Genomic DNA, 19,092 nt, shown 5'->3' with positions numbered 1-19,092 from the left:
ACCCTCCCCAATGTCTGTTACCCAGCCGTCCCATCCCTCTGATCCCCCACCACTCTAGCAACTCTCTGTTTCCTGAGATTAAGAATTCCTCATATCAGTGAGATCATATGATACATGTCTTTCTCTGATTGACTTATTTCGCTCAGCATAATACCCTCCAGTTCCATCCATGTTGTTGCAAATGGCAAGATCTCATTCCTTTTGATGGCTGCATAATATTCCATTGTATATATATACCACATCTTCTTTATCCATTCGTCCATCGATAGACATCTTGGCTCTTTCCATAGTTTGGCTATTGTGGACATTGCTGCTATAAACATATTTATTAATATTTTTTTAAATGCTCACTATATTTTATAAATCCTCAGTTTCTACAACTTTATAATGAAAAGATTTCTCATCCATTAAAATCTTTCAAATAGCCAAGTTATGGTTTAAGGTGTTTTTTGAAATTATATATATATATTTTGAAAATAAGCAATATTTTGTAAAACAGGGTGTTTCTTGAAAAAATATATATATTTTGTTTTATTTTTTCTTTGTTTGAAAGATACTAATGTTCTTTGAGAAATCAAGATATTTGCCTTTAGTAGAGAATAAATATATTAATAAAATCTCAAATAACATAACATTGTACCTTCTACATTTCTGTGTCTTCTACTTAATTATGACTTTCTCAATTAGGAGGGCTTGATTATTCAGATCCTAGCCTCTAGACATAGCACAGGGTTTGGCCCATGTTAGGTCCTCAACTATTTGTTGAACAAGATAATGAATTACTTGTCTCTTTGGTGAGGTTAATACAGTCTGCAGTAGCAAGGGGTTATGAAATACTTCATGAACTAAGAAGAAAAAATCTAACATGTAATGGTGACGTTCCTTAAGAGAGTGCTGCAGCTCTTAGAGATATCACTGTGCACTGAGCTTCCAGCATTCAGCCCTCCGGGGCGCATGCGTAAGGATTAGGGTCAAGGTCGTTAGCGTGTTTAAGAGGGGTGGATGGACGCTGGCCAGTATAACCATAGCAGTCAGGGGATAGTCTTTGTGTGACCTTGTTGGGTTTTGTTTAAATTTGGAATAGGTTTATAACCTTTAAAATGCAGCCGTCTCACAATAAAGATCTGGATTTCTAAGGTTTTTTGAAAACTCAACAGATCTTGCCTCACTAAACTGTCTAGTGGGAGCAACACTTTGTGGGATGTGTACCATATAGGATAAATATATGGAGCCCTACAACTTGGTATAGGATAGGAAGGAAGCTGCACTCTGTAGCCGGGCAGATCCCCTTGAACTGGTCATGCAAAAACAGAAATAGTGAAAACAGGGCCAGGCCAAAGTGTGCTGCTTATATTGGCTGCCAAACCTCAGTCCCCGGAGAGAAAGCAAAGGGGGTAGGGCATTCTAGACAGAGGGAGTCCTATAGATTTTCCTAGGCTTGGATGCAGAAAGTAGCATGCTCATTAGTGGTGTCTATGGAGAGTGCACAGCCGGGAGGGGCTTGCTGGGAGCAAGGAGGGGGTGAGCCTGGAGAGATGGTAGAGGCAGGTCATGAAGACAGTGAAGCAGATGCTGAAATGGGATTAGATGTGTAAGAGATTTATTGCTCACCTGTGAGGGAAGTGGGGATGGGCTGGGGGAGGCTGCGAGAGTTGTCCAAAGTGGTACAGGGAGGGACGGAGGGAGGGAGGGAGGGCCTTAGCCTATAGTGCAATTCCCAGAAACTTTAGCAAGGAAGATGGGGCACCCTGGAGCCAAAGTCACCTCTCAGAGGAGTCTCCTGTATTCCCAGATACTAGCCAGCTCTAGTATCCCTGCCATCCTCATTGGCTAGGAGCAGCCTTTTGGAAGTGTGGCCTCAGGATGAACGTGGTGATGGATTTTGGAGCGCAGCTAGGGCTGTAGGTTAACTGTGCTCCCTACAGTCAGAGATCATGAGGCTTATTCTCATGGCTGCTACAGTCTGCCCTTTGTGCCACACAGACCTCCTTCTCTATGTAAGTTCAAGGGGGAGCACCCCTGTGGTTCCTGTGGGCTGCTTTTCCTCAGAGGAACCTCAGAAGGTGAAGGCTGGTTGGACAAATTACATCCCATTCTCGCTGCAATTGATTTGGGGGTTGCAATGGGTACTCACCCTCTCCCTCCTACAATATCCATTCTGAGTTTCTCACATCCTTGATTATCTCCTTGGTAGGTCTTGATGCTTTCCCTAATGGTGTGACACGATCTTCATTCCTGGGGGCTTTGGAACCTTGGTAGTCATCCCCTTTTCGGACTGGGACTGCTGCCTGTGTGTTTTCACAACCACACTGGGATAAGGGAGTACCAGGAAGCACTCTGAAGATCACCTAGGTTTCATATGCTCCTCCTTGCCCTCATGTAAAAGTAGCCTTGCCTCTTGCTCCTATGTAGGACCAATTATCTCTGCCAGTGTGGCATTCTGTTGGTCTTTGGACACAAAGAGTCCCAGGTGCCCTGGTGGGAGCTGAAACCTGTGGTTCAGTGGGACCTTGCCATGTCCTTTGCTAAGATTGTGCCCCTTTGTAAATGAGGACCTCCAATATCACAGAGCTCAGAGTCGCATGGATCACTGGGGGTGGTGGTAAGAGAGACCGCTCATTCATGGTTTTACCCCTTGGTGTTTGGACTCATGTGTTCTTCCTAATCAGGGCGCAGCATCATATGGAGGACCCTGACCTGATGTAATTGTTGCTTCTTGAGGCTGCCACCCTGTCCTTTCAAAGTATTGCCTCTGAGCTGGTGCTTCAACTTACCTTCAGAAGGCGATTCCAGCATTTGGTGAGGCCAGCTGCATGGTCTCTGGCTCAATGCCACAACCCCTTTCAGTGAAGTGGGTCCTGGTTAGATGCTCTGTTGTGCAGGATTCCATGCCTGTGCATCAGGCATTTCTTAAGCCCCCAGGTAATGATGCTGGCTGAGGTGCTTGTAGGTATGAATGTCTTTGTGAACGATTAGGTCTAATAGAACCCAGCTTATAATGGGCAGTTCTGAATGCATGATCACTTGTTAGCACAGACGTAAGCATTCCGTCTTTAGCAGGGCTCAGCAATATGCCAGGGACTGTTTTTCAAAAGGGGTGTACTTCTCTGCTGCAGATGGCATGGCCTTAATGCAGAATCCTGGGGGTCTATTTTCTCATTCTCCCACTAGAACACTATACCTCCTTGTATGTACTGATAAAAAAATTCAACTATAGCCTGCAAGCAGTGAGAACCATTTAGAGTTTCTAACTGTAGAACTATATGCTCAGATCTCTGTTTTTGAAAACTCTAAGACAGAAATATTGGAATGAAAAGAAACTGGAGACAGGCAGACCAGTTTAGAAGCTATGGTAACAGTCCAACCAAAAATTAAGGACCTGAACTGAAGTTCTGGCGATAAGCATGATGAAGAAGATGGGGCTGATTTGAAAAGCATTTAGTAAGTAGGATCAGAAAACCTGGGAAGATATTACATATCAGGAAGACAAAAATGTCCAGAGCAATTTTGGGGTTTTGGGATCTGGTGAGTAACAAAATAATTTTCATGTGTTACATTTTTGTTGTTTCATGTTGGAGTAGAAAAGTCCCCAAGCCCTATACTACTACAAGAAACTTGAACTGTGCTGAACCAACAATGTTAATGAGCTACATTTAATCAGCTGGATCTTGAACTGAACCTCAATATTAATTTTTCTTGAATCAATTTCTTCTTCCAAAAATACTGAGCTGGAATAAACCAGAAATATATTGAGACAGAACATCAAATATTATTTTCATCTGTTTTGTTTACTCTTAACCCCAGAATGTAGAATACCCAATAAATACTAGACACAGTAAATATTTATTACACGAATGAATTCTCCCAAATAAACCAGTAATTAATTTGGAGTTTATGATGCTTTCTTTGGCCATATTTAGCGCATGCATTATTAGTGGGAGGTGTCGAATTTGCAGTGTAAATTAAGATTAGAAAAGTTACCGTGTTCACAAGTCTCATGGTAAAAAGAGATGGGTTGTATTGTCATGGAAAACTCAAACGTTTCCTCATTTTACCTGTACTTGATATTTTTGGCTTAATCAATCCTGCGGGAGGGAAGGACCAAGAGAGATTCTTCTCTTTCCCTCTTGATTGCAAGCAGAGGAAAACAAAGGATCCCAGGAAATACTTAACGTCATAGCTTTATGACACAATTCCAGGGAAGGGAAACCCCTAACATTCTTCCTGGTCTACCCAGTGGACGACAGTGTCTTTTAATTTTCTTTTTTCCCCATGTCTGAGTTTATTCTAAGAAAATAATGGGGAATAGGCCATGTGCTATAGTAGCAAGGATGCTAATCACAGCATTATTTAGAATACAGAAATTTGGAATCCTCTGGAATGAGTAATAATGGAGGATTGAAAGCGGGGGATAGCCCATGACAATTACCTACATTTTGATCTGCAAAGTTAAGATGTTATAGTTCAAGCAAACTGAGTTAGGGACTCTCAACCTATAATAGAAACAGTTTCCCTCTAATTCTTTCAAGACTTGCACTATTTTTTACATCTCCATCTACAGTCTTGCCGTTGGCTTTAATGACTTGCAAAGAAACCAGTAGATCCAGAGAGGGCCTGGGGGAAAATGTTTGGCAAAGTGAGTCTTTCAAAGCACCTGGTTTCCCTGTTTGCATCTGTCTCTTTACCCTCTTCCTTCAGTGTCCAGTGTTCACATGCTTCCTGTACACTTCTCAAAGCTGAAATGACCACTTTCCCCTAAAGCATCACAGCCTTGGGATGTCTGGGGTACATTGTGCAAGCAGCCTCCTCTCAAAGGCAGTTCTATTTGCTGTCACTCCTATATTACGGATGGCTCTTTGAAGCATGGTGTATGAAGCCAGATGACTGGATTCTAATGTCCACTCCCATGCTTTCTACCAGGTGACCTTGGAGCAATTGACTTATCCCTCCTCTTCCTTAGTTTACTCACCTATACAAATCGGGATTAAAAAACAATAGTGACCTCATAAGATAATTGACAGGATCAAATGTGAAGCATATAGGAGGGGCGCCTGGGTGGCTCAGTCAGTTAAGCGTCTGCCTTTGGCTCAGTTCATGATCCCAGGGTCCTGGGATTGAGCCCCTCATTGGGATCAAGCCCCGCTTTGGGCTCCCTGCTGTGCTTCTCCCTCTGCCCCTCCCCACCGCTCATGCTCTCTCTCTTTCTGTCTCAAATAAATAAAATATTTAAAAAGTAATAAATAAGGGGTGCCTGGGTGGCTCAGTCGTTAAGCGTCTGCCTTCAGCTCAGGTCATGGTCCCAGGGGCCTGGGATTGAGCCCCGCATCGGGCTTCCTGCTATGCGGGAGGCCTGCTTCTCCCTCTCCCACTCCCCCTGCTGTGTTCCCTCTCTCGCTGTGTCTCTCTCTGTCAAATAAATAAAATCTTTTAAAAAAAAAAAAAGTAATAAATAAGTGAAGCATATAGGATGATTCTTGTCACATATAATATGCTAACATTTTCAGGCATCAACTAAAAACAAAATAAAGGTGGAGGTAGAGTGGTTCTTTGTGGAACTTCTGAAAAATGATGCCTCGGTCTAGTTCATTTCCTTTTTTTTTCTTTTAAAGATTTTATTTACTTACTTGACAGAGAGAGACACAGCGAGTGAGAGAGGGAACACAAGCAGGGGGAGTGGGAGAGGGAGAAGCAGGCTTCCCATGGAGCAGGGAGCCCATGCGGGGCTCGATCCCAGGACCCTGAGATCATGACCTGAGCCGAAGTCAGATGCTTAACAACTGAGCCACCAAGGTGCCCCTAGTTCATTTCCTTTTTACCCCCTTTCACCCCAGCACTGATGAGGAGTCCGAGTACCTTCCATAGAAGCAGTTACATCATGTTTTCTGACTTGATTTAATTAATACTGATGTGTTGGTATTTAGCTGGGTAATAATCATGCTACTTCACCCTAGCCCTAATTGGTCCTCAGATCGCAAGTTTGACTGTTTTCCATTTACTTATCATTAATGTAGAACTCTACTATCCAGAATGTAGCCAATGTTCATATGTCTATTTAGTTTAAATCACAGTTAAGTAAAATTAAATTCAGGTCCTCAGTCACATATGTCCACCGCTCAATAGCCACATGTGGCTAGTGGCCCCCAGATTGGACAGTGCCAATGTAGAACATTCCGTCATTGCAGAAAGACCTAACTGACAGTGTGGGTTTAGACCCTTAAGTTTGCTGTGTACATAGAATCATTGTAGCATTTATCATCACTACTGACCATACTCCTGTGCATACACAGGCTGGCCAGAAACTCCAGATCATTATAAGCATGAAAACAGGAATTGGAGCAACAAGTCATCCTGTATCAAATCCCAATCCTTTTATGATCTTTGATTCAGTTCCTTTGTCTCTTGTAGGATTATTTTCTATGATATATGCATATTTTTGTTTTTGTTTTGTAACCTCTATGAAAAAGACCTGGCAGGATCCAATGCAACTGCATAAATTATATGGTTTTGATATTGGAACTATGTTATTCTAACTTACAGCATGAAATGTATACATTTAATGTATTGCTACCTTTCATGTTTATTCCCAACAACGATTCTTTTCTTTTTGCTTTATTCTCAGCCCAGCTTTCCTTCTATGAATAACATCAGAACGAGTGACTAGAAAGTCAGTAAAGATGGAAAATTTGCCACCTCTAAAGGGATGGAGGAGGTCCCTTCTTGATGAAGGCTTAGCTTCACAATCGTAGTCACTCACAAGTGGAAATGGCGGTGTGGGGGTCCCGATGAATTGAAGGCATCCCCGTGTGTCAGAGCAGACAGGGAGACCGAGCCACAGGGAGTTTAGTGCTCGAGTTCACATGGCTCTTTGAAGCAGAGCAAGAGTTCAAGCTCAAGTCTGCAGTCTGCAAAAGCCATTCTCCTCCCAACACTCCATGCTGCCTCTGAAAATGTTGGCTTATTTGTTTCCTTTCTCAAAACGCATCCTTCTCTGGCTACCTGAAGAGTAATGGTTGTAAGCATTTATTTGTCCCAGGAGAGGCCTCAAGACATTTTCTCTTTTGTTGTTGTAAAATTAAGTGTGCTGAGTTGGAAAGGTAGAGTGCATTTCACCGTTGAGTCTTTCAAGGGCAACATGGGACAATCACTTCATCAAGAGGAAGAAAACCACTTTGGGGAAGTCATTACCAAAGTGGCCAAGAGAAGCCTGTCAGGTTTGGAGCCAGAGCATTGGAGAAACCAGCTTGGAAGCTGTGGTCATTTTATAGACCACGGCCCGCTCATTTCCTTTCCTGGGTACTCTGAGGAGCCCAGGAAGGATAGAGAGAGGAGACCTAGCTGTATACATAACACTGATTATTTTGGACTGCTTACTAGTTCCTTAATTGAGTGCTCTGGGGAACTTTCAGCCCAGTTTGCTGCTGCCCTGGATGAATGGAGTGTACCTCAGAGCTGTTTCCTTCCACCAGCACTTAGAAAAGTAGGATAAAGCTTCCCAAACGTTGCTGCACATGAGAATCACCTGGAGAGATTTTCTGAGCCTCACTCCTGAGGTCACACCCCATACCAATGAAACTGTAATGCGTGAGAGCCACGTCAGTCGTATGTTGGGATCCCAGCTGATACTAATGTGCAGCAAATTTGGAAATCTTGGCCCTTCTTTGACAACCCCCTTCTGTCTTCCTTACCCTCTGTTCTCCTATCTTTCCCCTGCACCTCCTCTCTCCAGGTTTGCACCATGACTCTTGCTCCCCGAGGAGGGCCAGAGCCTCTCTTTCTCAGAGTCCCACCCAGCAAAGCCCTCTTTCTGCCCCACCCAGGACACACACAAAAGGGTACCCAGGCGAGGTGGTCTTCTGTGGGTGGCACCTGTGCTCCAGCATCCCCATCTTGGTGTCCTTCTTGGCTCACTGGCTGCCCCAAAACTTTTCTGGGTCTGGCTCTTGCTCCATCACCCCATACCCAGGTGCTGTATGCCTCCTAGGTTGGGGCTTCCCCAAGTAGTGTCTGCTCCCTCCTGGGCACCTGCCAGTTATGTAGGAGATTTAAAAATGTGTGTTTTCATTTCTGGGTGCCCCAGTTTTCTCATCTGTAAAATGGGGTAATAATAGTGCCTACTTAACAGTGCTGTGGGGATTAAAGGAAGCACTCAGAGGGTGTCTTGCACATGGTCGGTTGAACCATATAAGACTGCCATTTTTGTAGGTCAAAAATGATCAAATAGTAATGATTTTATACTGTTCAGCCCTATAGTAAGTGCTCAATAAATGCTAGTCATTACTGTTATTTTCCATTTTATTTCATTAGTGCATTTAATTTGAATGTAATTTTATTTATATTTGGTAATTTTGTTTAACTGTAAAGCTATTAAGTGGGTTTTAAGCAAAGGAGCTTAGCCCTAGTTTTCTATCTGTGTATATGTAGGAAGCATTATAATTATTATAATAAAGATTAATTAGTTGAGAGTAAGAATGATGAGATTCTATCTGTGAGACTTTTTTCTCTTTAAAGGAGAAAACATTTTTCAAATTTGAGAAATCCCTGTCTTAGGCCTTCCCGATCTGCCTCACTTAATTCACTTGCCCTGTGTTTTTGTCCTCACCTGAGGGTGCTACTTTTAGTTGGGATCAGCTGGAAAATCTGGCAAGCAACCTGGGTTTTTGATTTCCCCTAATAGAACACAGTATTCCATAGAGGACTCCTTGCTGGACGGGGGACCAGAGGGTTCTGAGCCAGCAGCTTGGCCCAAATGAGTATCCTGATGCCTTGTTAGGACACTCGGGGCTGATTTGGAGACTTATCTTAGCTAGCAGGATGTGCTAGATATGGTTCAAAGTACTTTCTGTGTATTACCTCCTTTAGTCCTCCTGAGGGCCCTGTGGCATAAGGCCGTATGATTGCCCCTATTTTGCAGATGAAGAAACTGAGACTCAGGGATTAAGAGACCGGCCCAAGGTTACACAGCTATCAGTGGCAGAGTCAGAATTATAGCCTGGGCTGGCTCCAGAGCCTGTGCTCCCCAGTCTTTGCAGGCATTATCTGTTTGTTCTCACAGTAATCCTAGGAGGTAGGTAAAAGGGTCTGGGATTGCCTGACTCTGGAGCTGGGACTTAATGCCCTTTCTCTTGGTCATCTGGGGCATCTGGGTCATCTGAGCAGCGCTGCCCGGACTGCTGGGTGTGATCTTGTTGCTCTCTTTACGGTGGCCTCCTTTCCAGTCCAGCGATAAGATGAAGTGGTTTCTTTGGCCCTTCTTAAAAATAGTTAAAAACAAAAACAAAAACAAAAAAAACCTGTTATCTAAAGGTTGGGGTTTTCTCTCAGCCCTAATTTCTCCTTTGCCTTAGGGGCGCCCTACATTCTTTCTCTATTCAGTGGCGCTGGGAGATTTGCTCATGGGCGGTGCTGGAGGGGGTCCCAGAGGGATGGACTTATTTGGTTGGTGGATTGTTTCCTTCAGCTATAATTCCACTTTCCCAGTTTGGAGGCTGACCTTTGTTAATGTGCTGTCTTATCTACTTTTTTCCCCCTTTCCATGAGAGTAGAATAACAGCATGTATTTCTGTTTATTAACCTAACCCCTTTCAGAGACAAAGCAAGAATGTTATTACTCATAACAAAAATTGTTTTTGCGATTACTGTGGCCAGGCGTGGTTGATCCAGGTTTTTAGGGAGGAGCTCCTTAAGGAAAAGGATTCATGAATTAATAATCCTAAAATGAGGAACAGGGCCTTGGCAGGGGCCCCTATAATCAGGGACCCTGAAGCTTACCCTTTCCTACATGCTACATCCACCTCTGGCCGTGATACTTGGGAATTTTAACATCTTTTGTTTCCTCTAATCCCTCTTATTTCCAGTGTCGTCTTACTAGTATAATTATTTGATAAATCATATGAACCTAGATGTTAACTGGGTCTCTATAAAATGTAATGGGTCATCCCTGTCTCCACTTCTCCCTTTCTTCCCTCTTCCAGATAAGCTGCCCTGGTTGATAGCAAGGACTGTGGCCCTCAGGTCGGGTGTTATTGGTGACACCTAGTGACCTCCCTGAGGGCCTGTGGAGGGCTGGTGCAGTCACTATGTTACCTGGCTCTTCCACCTGGCATCTCGTGAATGGGTGGCCTTGGTTGTAAGGACAGGAGGTCAGCATCGCCCCGTGATCACTCTTGACTAAATGACTCAACGATCTATCACCTCTCCCTTGCATACAAGGCAAATCATTGTTTCCTCCCATGTACATAGTAACCCAAAGGGGATTTTTAAGAATTGCATCAGTGATTTTAGTTATAGGGTTCAATAATTTGAGGATTCAGCTGGCATTCTTAATGATACCATGTATAAGAGATAAGGCTATCTGTACCTGCCCTGTAGAGGATGAGGAATGAATGAATGAGCTAGTAAGATAGAGAACAAGGAGGACAACTGAGGAACAGAGATAGGAAAACTCAGTAATGAGGAGGGGAGAGGAATAGAGAAATCTTATGTGGCTCTTTCAGTATCAGCAGTCAGGGAGTCAGGGAGTGGGGTCTACTTAGATGCCTGCATTTCCTCATCCACAAGAAGCTACTCAGTATTTTTTCTCTAAGAAGGGAGTTAATTTAGATGCAAGAATAAAAAGTTCCTATTATCAAGGACAATCTTCTTTTATTAATAACTCCTACATCTTTTTCTGCCTGGATGAATACTACTATGTAAAATCTTATTATATTCTGTTTTGCTACAATAATAGACTTCTTTAATAACCATTATTTATGAAGGCTTGTAAATGAAGATGGTGCACTACAAAGGAAGAATTCACACCTCAGTGATACTGAGTCAGGAGGTCATCTGATATATACCTCTGCCTTCACACCCAGGGTGAGGAAATGGTCAAATTATAGTTTGGACTGTGAGTTTTCACAGACCCCAATACCCTTTCACCAAAATGAAACCGTAATGGTCTTTGCACTCTCAGGAGACATGTTTTGTGTAGCTCAAGGCATTGGTTGATCAGAAATTCAGAGGATGAGTGCATGGATAGATTTGTTTTTGGAAACATATTCTTTATTAAATGAGAAAAATTGGTTAAGATTTAGTACTTAGCTACTAAGGAACCCAGTGATTTGAAAAATGATAGCCATAGAATTTTTACCTAAGCCACTGTTTTGATGTTGGCCATTTGATTTTATTTTTTTCATGTTTTCCACAAGAAGAGAGAGTACAGGCTGGCTCTCCTACCCTATAAGAAATTTGGAACGGGATCTCCATACCTATAAAACTAGCAACTACAGTTTTCATGAACTTTAGTTATAATTGGCTAACTGGAAACAACTTTCAAGGCCTTTGGACAAAAACTTGATTAGGATTCTTGGAACCATGGGCAAAACCCTATTCCATGCAAAATAGGAAATAATATTTAATGTGGGTTGGTTCTTCTCAGTCCTGGGTGAGAATCAAGATTAGGTTAAGTGATTGTTAATAAGTTGAAAATGAGAATTAATAATAATATGTTCAAACATTTTGAACTTGCAAGTTTTTTGGAGGGTCTCTAGGATGAAAATTCCCTGAAAATACAACCTTCTTAATCACATGGAAGCATTTAACAAAAGACACCGAAGCAAAAATTTCTCCAAACCACCACTCCCTTCCAGGCAAGTAAAAAATGGCAGGCTGGAACTGAAATGTACCTAGTGTTCCATTCCAGCCTGGAGAGTTCTTTGACTCCATCCCCTTGTGGCTGTTTGTACTTCAAAATGCCTTCTCATCAGTTCTCTAGAAACTTCAAATTGATTGAGGAAGCAAACAAGCAAACAGCCAACAAGCGGAAGAGAGTTAATATAACATCTTTTAGAAATGTGAATATACTGCTGGGCATACTTGGCCAGGCATCATTTATCCTTCAGGAATTAAAGCATTTTTGATGCAATTGACCTTTAAATCAAATTGGGGAAAGGTACAAAGGCAGCTTTTCCCTATGACTCTAGACTTGCCAAGGGGTTCCAGAAAAAGAAGTACACATTTTTTTAAAAGCATTGATTTTTATGCAAGTAGATCTTCAGTTCATATTGGAATATGATCATATACCTCCCTATAACTTATGGAAATGAAACATCAGTGTCTATGAGGTCTGAAAGAGGTAATCTCTGAGTAGTTCTCTATTATTGACATTTTTTAAAACTTCTTTTTAAAAGTAGGCTCTACACCCAGCATGGAGCCCAGTGCAGGGCTTAAACTCATGGCCCTGAGATCAAGACCTGAGCTGAGATCAAGAGTTAGATGCTTAACCAACTGAGCCACCCAGGCGCCCCTGTTATTGACATTTTTTAAAAACAACTTTAACCTTTTTGTTGATAAACCTTAAAGAAGTATTAATGTCAAAAGCATATATGTTACAAAGAAAAATTTAAGCTGGTGGCTGACCTCTTTTAGAAGACTCTTGAATCGGTCAGAGCTCCTGGTTGCAAGGGGCAGAAAGCCATCTCAAACTAACTTGGGCAAAAATGTTTATTGGGGTGCCTTATGTTTTGATTTGTAAAGTTGTGATGGCATGGCATTCTATTTTTAGAGAAGGAAATCATGCCAACAGGTAACTTCCCCACCTTCTGGCATTTGCAGAAATACTCATTTGAGCCATCCTTAGCTTCATTTCGCACTTTCAGGTTAATGAGGTTACTAGAAGTTAGTATTGTTAATTTTAGGGACGTCTGTGTGATTTTGCTGGGCCAGCATTCAGTTCTTTTTCTTCACATGACAATACCTAGATTTTCTTTTGGGAAACCAATACCTCCCCTATTCTCAAACCATGTGATTTACATGAAGTTGACACTATGTGTTTGTCCAAGAGACATGCTAATGACCCAGCTCTGGCCAGTTGGAATGCCACATTCCCCTGGCCAGTTGTGGTCCAAGGGTGGATCACCCCCCCTTTTTTTTCCTGAAACAGTTGGGAAAAAGTCTGGGAATGCTTCTGAAGCTGCTGGTGGCCACAGTGTGGAAAGACCAGAATGAGAATAAAGGCAAATGAGAGGAATAGAGTTGAGGGTGAGAAGTTCTTGAAAAGAGGATTAAAAGTCCAACCATGTCCAAGCTGGACTGTCAGATGAGACAGTAAAATTCTTCCCCTTCTCCCCCTACCCCCATTTTAGTTACAGCCTGTTTGATTTGGATTTCTGTACCTTGCCACCAATGTGAAAAATGGGATTATCTTCATGAGTGGTGTTATAATTCCTAGTTAGCCCTTCTGCACCAGTTCCTCATATTCCAGATGTCTACTGCTACATAGCAGATCACCACAAAATGGAGTAGCATCATTTTATTTCTCATTGTTTTTGTGGGTCAGGAAGTAGGAAGGGCTTGGCTAGGCAGGTCTCGCTTGGAGTCTTCATGCAGTTGTAATCAGACTGTGCTGGAGCTGGAAAGGAGCAGGAAGTGAAGAGGGAGCAGCTGGGGGCTAGTAGGGCAGCACTGTCTCTTCACAAAGTCTCAGGAGCTCTGTGTGGACTACTTGGGCTTCCTCACGTCATGGCACTCAAAGCACTCAGATTGCTTACATGGCTGAGTGCTCCAAAACACTGGGTGTAAGTTGAAGTACCTTCTACGACCTAGCTTCCAAGGCCACAGAGTGTTATTTCCACCATACTCTGGTCAACTGGTCTATAAGGTTGGGGAGAGGATGTAGACCCTCCCTCTCAATGGAGACATGCCAGTGAACTTGAAGGCATGTTTGTAAACCATCACCATGTTATAAGCAATTTTCACATTGTGAGAAGTTACTATAGTCGGGATGATATATGTAAGTAGTCTTAGTTTTGTGAAGACATGTCTTTAATTTGTACTTTTGGGAGCTGGATTAACTTTCTCAAGTCATTAAGGTACCACCAAGCCTCGATTATACATACCTAAAATGAAGTCAAGATTTCTCATGATCTTTCAGGCTTCAGAATTTCATTTTGTTCTCATATTAGGCATTTCAAACTTCAACATGAATAGCATTGGAAAATCCTTAGATTTGCATTACTTCTCTACTTCACAATTGCTTGTATATTGATTTAATACTGAGGTGTTGTCATTTGGTAACTGGTACCTCAGTAATGTAGCTTCCAGAAGTGCTTAATTGTCTTAGTGACCAGTTAAGGAGTTGGGAGTGTCTCATTTTATGGACTCTATATGAAATAGCAATTAGGGTATGGATTTGTAAAACTTGACCTGTCTATCACTTTGCCTCCCTGACCAGTATTAGAAATCCTCCTTTATACCAAGTATTATCATGGAGTAAAAAATCAGAATGCAGCTCTTTTCAGCTTTCTCCCAAGTGGAGGAAGTCAAACAGATCTCAACTAATTTTTTTTTTTTCTGTTTCAGAATGTAGCAAGTAATCCATTGGAATAAGACTGGCAGTTGAGTAACTCATGCAAAGGTAATTTAGAGCACAAATTAAATCTGTCAGAGTGGTATTAGATTTGCAAAAGCTCATAAATAACAAATGAAAGGTCACAGAGCTGTGAAAATGAGAGTGTACTTCTTCATAAAGAGAACCATAGTCAGGGATGGGGTCCTCAGTGCGTAGTCAAATAGCAGCACATAAAATGGAAATGCAACATCTTTTCTAAATGTCTAGGACAGTCCAAAGGCACAGTGTCCTCCAGAGAAAAACATCAAGGTCCTAGAAAAGACCCTTCATCTTATCTGAGCATGTCCAGCATCATATCTGGGAGGCTTAAGGATTAAAGCTTCTTTGCCTACTGAGAATCTGTACAGAAAAAATACATCCCCCTCAGCAGAGCCCATATTTCAGTAATGGTTAGACTAATTGTGAATGCATGTAACTCATTTTTCATATTTTAGTTCCTAGAATATACTAATAGAGTGAGTAGTGTTTCATGATTTACTGCAGGAATGTAAGCAGTTGGTGGTGATATTAATAAATAGTTCTGCCCATTCTGTTTTTCTTATGGGAAAGAGAGGTGGAAAATATAGCCCTGGCTACCCAAAGTAAACAAGTTCTTTTACAGTGCATTGTATGCAGATTTTTTTTTCTTAGTGCTATGTTGGGCTTGACTTGTATAAGGGAACAAAATCTAGATTTATAAAAAGCAATGTGTGGGCTTCATCAAAATTAAAATTTTGATGAAGCCCACACATTGATTAAGAAAGTGAAAAGTCAACACAGAGAAAAGGAGAAAATATTTGCAAATCATATATCTGAAAAGTGTCCAGAGTCCAGAATATAGAAAGAACTCTTTTAACTTAACAATAAAAAGACAATAACCCATTAAAAAATGAGCAAAGGATTTGAATTGACGTTACTCCCGAGAAGATCTACAAATGGCCAATAAGCACATGAAAAGATGTTCAGCATCATATCACTTGGGAAAAGCAAATGAAAATCACAATGATATACCACTTCACACTCACTAGGCTATAATAAAAAAATTAATGAAAATAAGGGTTGGTGAGGATATGGAGAAATTGGAACACTGATATTTTGCCGATGAGAATGTAAAATGGTGCAGCCACAGTGGAAAACTTTGGCAGTTCCTCAAAAAGTTAAACCCAGAGTTACCATAAAAGCCTGCAATCCCACTCTTAGGTCTATACCCAAGAAAAGTGAAGACATATGTTCACACAAAAGTGTGAACGTGGGTGTTAGAGCAAAATTACTTCCAGTAGTCAAAAAGTGGAAGCCACCCAAATGTCCATGAACCGATGAATGGATAAACAAATGTGTTATATCCATATCATGAAATATTATTCAGCTGCAAAAAGGAATGATGTACCCATTCATGCTACCACATGGATGACTCTTAAAAACATCATACCCAACTGAAAGAAGCCAGACGCAAGAGGCTAAATGTTGTATGATTCTGTTGACAAAAAATGTTCCAGTAGGCAAATCCATAAAGACAGAAAGTAGATCAGTGGTTGCAGGGGTTAGGGAGAGAAGGGAATTGGGAGTGGCTGCTAATGGCACAAGAGTTCTGGAGGGGTGATAGAAATGTTCTGGACTAGGGGATGGGTGGTACAATATTATGAATATACAAAAACACTCTACTGAAGTAATACATGCTGATCAGAATTTTTTGAGCCTACAAATGAAGCAAAAAAAGACCATTAAAATTATCAGAAATCCTAAACCATTTTGGTATCTAGCCTTTCAGTCCTTCTTCTAATCATATATAAGCTTAGAAAATACAGATTTCCTTTTTTTCTAGAGAAGGAGCAATTTCATGAGTAAAACGTGTTGGGGTCATAGAATTTCAGCTACTTTAAGAATTCGGAAATTCTACATTAAACACATGTGTGAGGACACATCCACAGAGACATGCGCCTTCAAAGGGATATAAGATGGTGTGCTCGTGACCTGTGCTCTCTCAACATCTTTTAACAAGTAAAATCTAACGCGGATGTGTAAAGGTCATGGAGGTGGAACACAGGCCTTACAGGGTATCTTGGGGGCGACACGCGGAGAGTGTAGACGGGCATCACCCATCTGTTTGCTTGCTTGCTGAAGGATGGCAGGAAGTCACCTGGGTCTGCAGGAGCCTTGGCAATATGAAAATGTCCATGGCAGGAAGTACCCTCCCCCTGTCTCCCACCTGCTTTGTCCCTGCCTGACTAGCCATGGAGCAGATGTTGGGGTGAAAGAGATGTGCGGATTTCCAGTAGTTCTGGAAATTGCTGTATTTTTTCTGATTTAAGGAAAGGGAGCTGTGGGTTGAACCCAAATTCATGGCACCATATTCTCTTTCACTTAGAACACAACATTTACATCATAGTTACCTTGACTTAGAAAACTACATTGACTTTAAAGCTGTATTTTGAACAAAATGATAGTAGTAAAAATATTGGGAAATATTACACAGTATTTCTTGTGTGACAGACACGGTTATTAGTGCTTTACTCTGTTACCTCATTCTCATAAGAAACTTTTGAGGTAGGTAGTATTATGATCCTCATTTTGCAGATGAGAAGACTGAGGCACAGAGTGGTTAAATAACTGGCTCAAGGTTGCACAGCAAGAAAATGTTGGAGCGAGGTTTCAAATCCAGGTGTCTAGCCAATATCTCTGTCCATTACTCACACATAGTCATACACCCGTGCTGTTCAGTGAAGATTTGGGGCTGGGTACGTTTCATTTCTGATGACATTAACTAACGCATACTGCTTAGTGCAAGTACTGTGCAGAGGGAGACCTTTCAATCGGTAACCGGAAGGAATACCGTGGTTGAGGGATGCTTTTATTAAATCATGCCACTTGCGTTGTTTGCTGCATGTGAAGTACTGTGCTGCCAGCAAGTTTCACATTACAAAGAACTTAGGTTGGCAGCTAGTTGATATTTAATGTTAGGTTGTATTGAAAGAAAACCAGATAGCTTTCCTGGCCATCCCTCTCACCCTGGGCCGGGGCTGCAGACTGTGAGGAGCGGGGTGGGGGGGGCGGGGGCTGCTGAAGCAGAGCAGATTCATTCCTCAGCTGTAATCCCAGCTGGCCAGAGTGCGTGTAAAATGAATAAAAGGAAGCACCACTGCATTCATTGAAGAGGAGATTGTTTGTCTCTGTCACCTGGCAAACGAAAAATATCATTAATATTTGTTTGTTGCCTCATCATATTTTTCAAACAAGTGCCTAGCACAGTGCCTGGCAGTCACACTTATTAAGGGAACAAGCAGCTCATTCCCTTCTCGAATGCATGTTCGCCTGGGGAACCAAATGTAAACCGAAGATGGGGAATAAGCATGAAATTGGCAAGCCTGGCATCATAAAGCTGCTACCAGGTGATAAGAGTTCCAATCTTATTTCCTAATAGTTTGTTTTTAAAAAATAATGAATGCATCAATCCATCTGGAGTTAATGTGAGTGTATTGTGCGTTGTTTGGTTTTGGTTCATCTTCCCAGTTTTTAATTAAGTTATCAGAATATTATTCAGTTAATATTTTCCTGTTCTATAATTTTGAAAAATTACTTACATCATGTCAATAGCTGTGTCTATTTCTGAGCTCCTTAGAATGTTCTAGTTTCTGTATTCATTTTTATACTTTCTATCCTGCTTTGATAAATATTAATATCTGATTAGTTCATATTGGTTTTCCCTATTGATTTTGTTTTATGATGTATTTACTCTTGATCTATTTATTTTGACAAAATAATTAGAAATTTATTTTGTCATACTTTTTAAAAAATCTCATTGAATATTTTAAAAAATCTCATTGAATTATTTTGTTATGCTTTTTAAAAAATCTCATTGAATATTCATATTAAAATTTATAAACAAAATGTCCAACTGGTGGTTTTTTTCTGCCAGTTTAAGATAAAGTGACTATCTAACATGACCCCTTGTGTGGGCAATAGAACGATGGTATTTACAAAAGAGTAGAACATGAGGAACAGATTCTATAGGAAAGCAGTAAGATGGCAAGCAATTAGCACATATAAATTAAGATATATATCTACATTCTTAGTAAGCCGGACAGTTCAACCCTAGTAAAAGATTTTACTGCTCTGGATTTTAATTGAAAAGGACAGAACCAGAATGAAGGACACAATGATGACTGGTTAGTGCTACAGTGATACTTTTACCTCATTTCATTAGTCGAAGTTTATACACCTTGAATCAGTCATTGGAAGAACAGAATAACACCTAGCATTTACAAATGTGGATTCAGTGGCCAGACTGTCTCGGTTTGAACCAACTCTTCTCCTTATCTGCTGGATTTCAGTTTACTCAAAATGGGATGGTAATAGTGCCTACCTCATAGGATTGTTGGGGGAATTAATTGATACATGGAAAGGGCTTCAGTAGCACCCGGCCAATATTGTTAGTTATGTTAAGGAGATTTCGAGCAGCAAAGATACTTGTTTTGGGAGAGGCCAATTTACCTACATTTCTTTCTTCCTTCCTTCCTTTTTCTTCCTTCCTTCCTTTTTCTTTCTTCTTTTTCTTTCCTTCCTTCTTTCTCTTTCTTTCTTTCTTTCTTTCTTCCTTTCTTTCTTCTTTTTCTTTCCTTCCTTCTTTTTCTCTCTTTCTTTCTTTTTCTTCTCTTTCCTTCCTTCCTCCTTCCTTCCTTCTTTTCTTTTCTTTCTTTTCTTTTTTCGTTTCCGAATCTGAAAGCCTACCC

At 41.2% G+C, this 19,092-nt stretch overlaps 1 protein-coding gene across 3 annotated transcripts in view; it reads left to right on the top strand.

Moving 5' to 3' along the window:
• LYPD6 (LY6/PLAUR domain containing 6) overlaps positions 1–19,092 on the top strand; it is a 119,951-nt gene that overhangs the window by 72,016 nt on the left and 28,843 nt on the right. For 2 of the 3 annotated variants that reach the window (XM_031030018.2, XM_081814465.1), the window contains exon 2: positions 14,338–14,392. The exons of the other annotated variant lie outside the window; for it this stretch is intronic. The gene's annotated coding sequence lies outside the window, so the exon portion shown is untranslated. The remainder of the gene's footprint in view (positions 1–14,337; positions 14,393–19,092) is intronic. 3 annotated transcript variants of the gene reach the window in all.

The sequence above is a fragment of the Leptonychotes weddellii genome, chromosome 3, assembly GCF_054177405.1.
Source record: "Leptonychotes weddellii isolate Sample4059 chromosome 3, ASM5417740v2, whole genome shotgun sequence".
NCBI classification, from domain to species: Eukaryota; Metazoa; Chordata; class Mammalia; order Carnivora; family Phocidae; genus Leptonychotes; species Leptonychotes weddellii.
The sequence above is the reverse complement of the archived record's forward strand: the minus strand, read 5'-3'. Positions and strand labels throughout refer to the sequence as shown.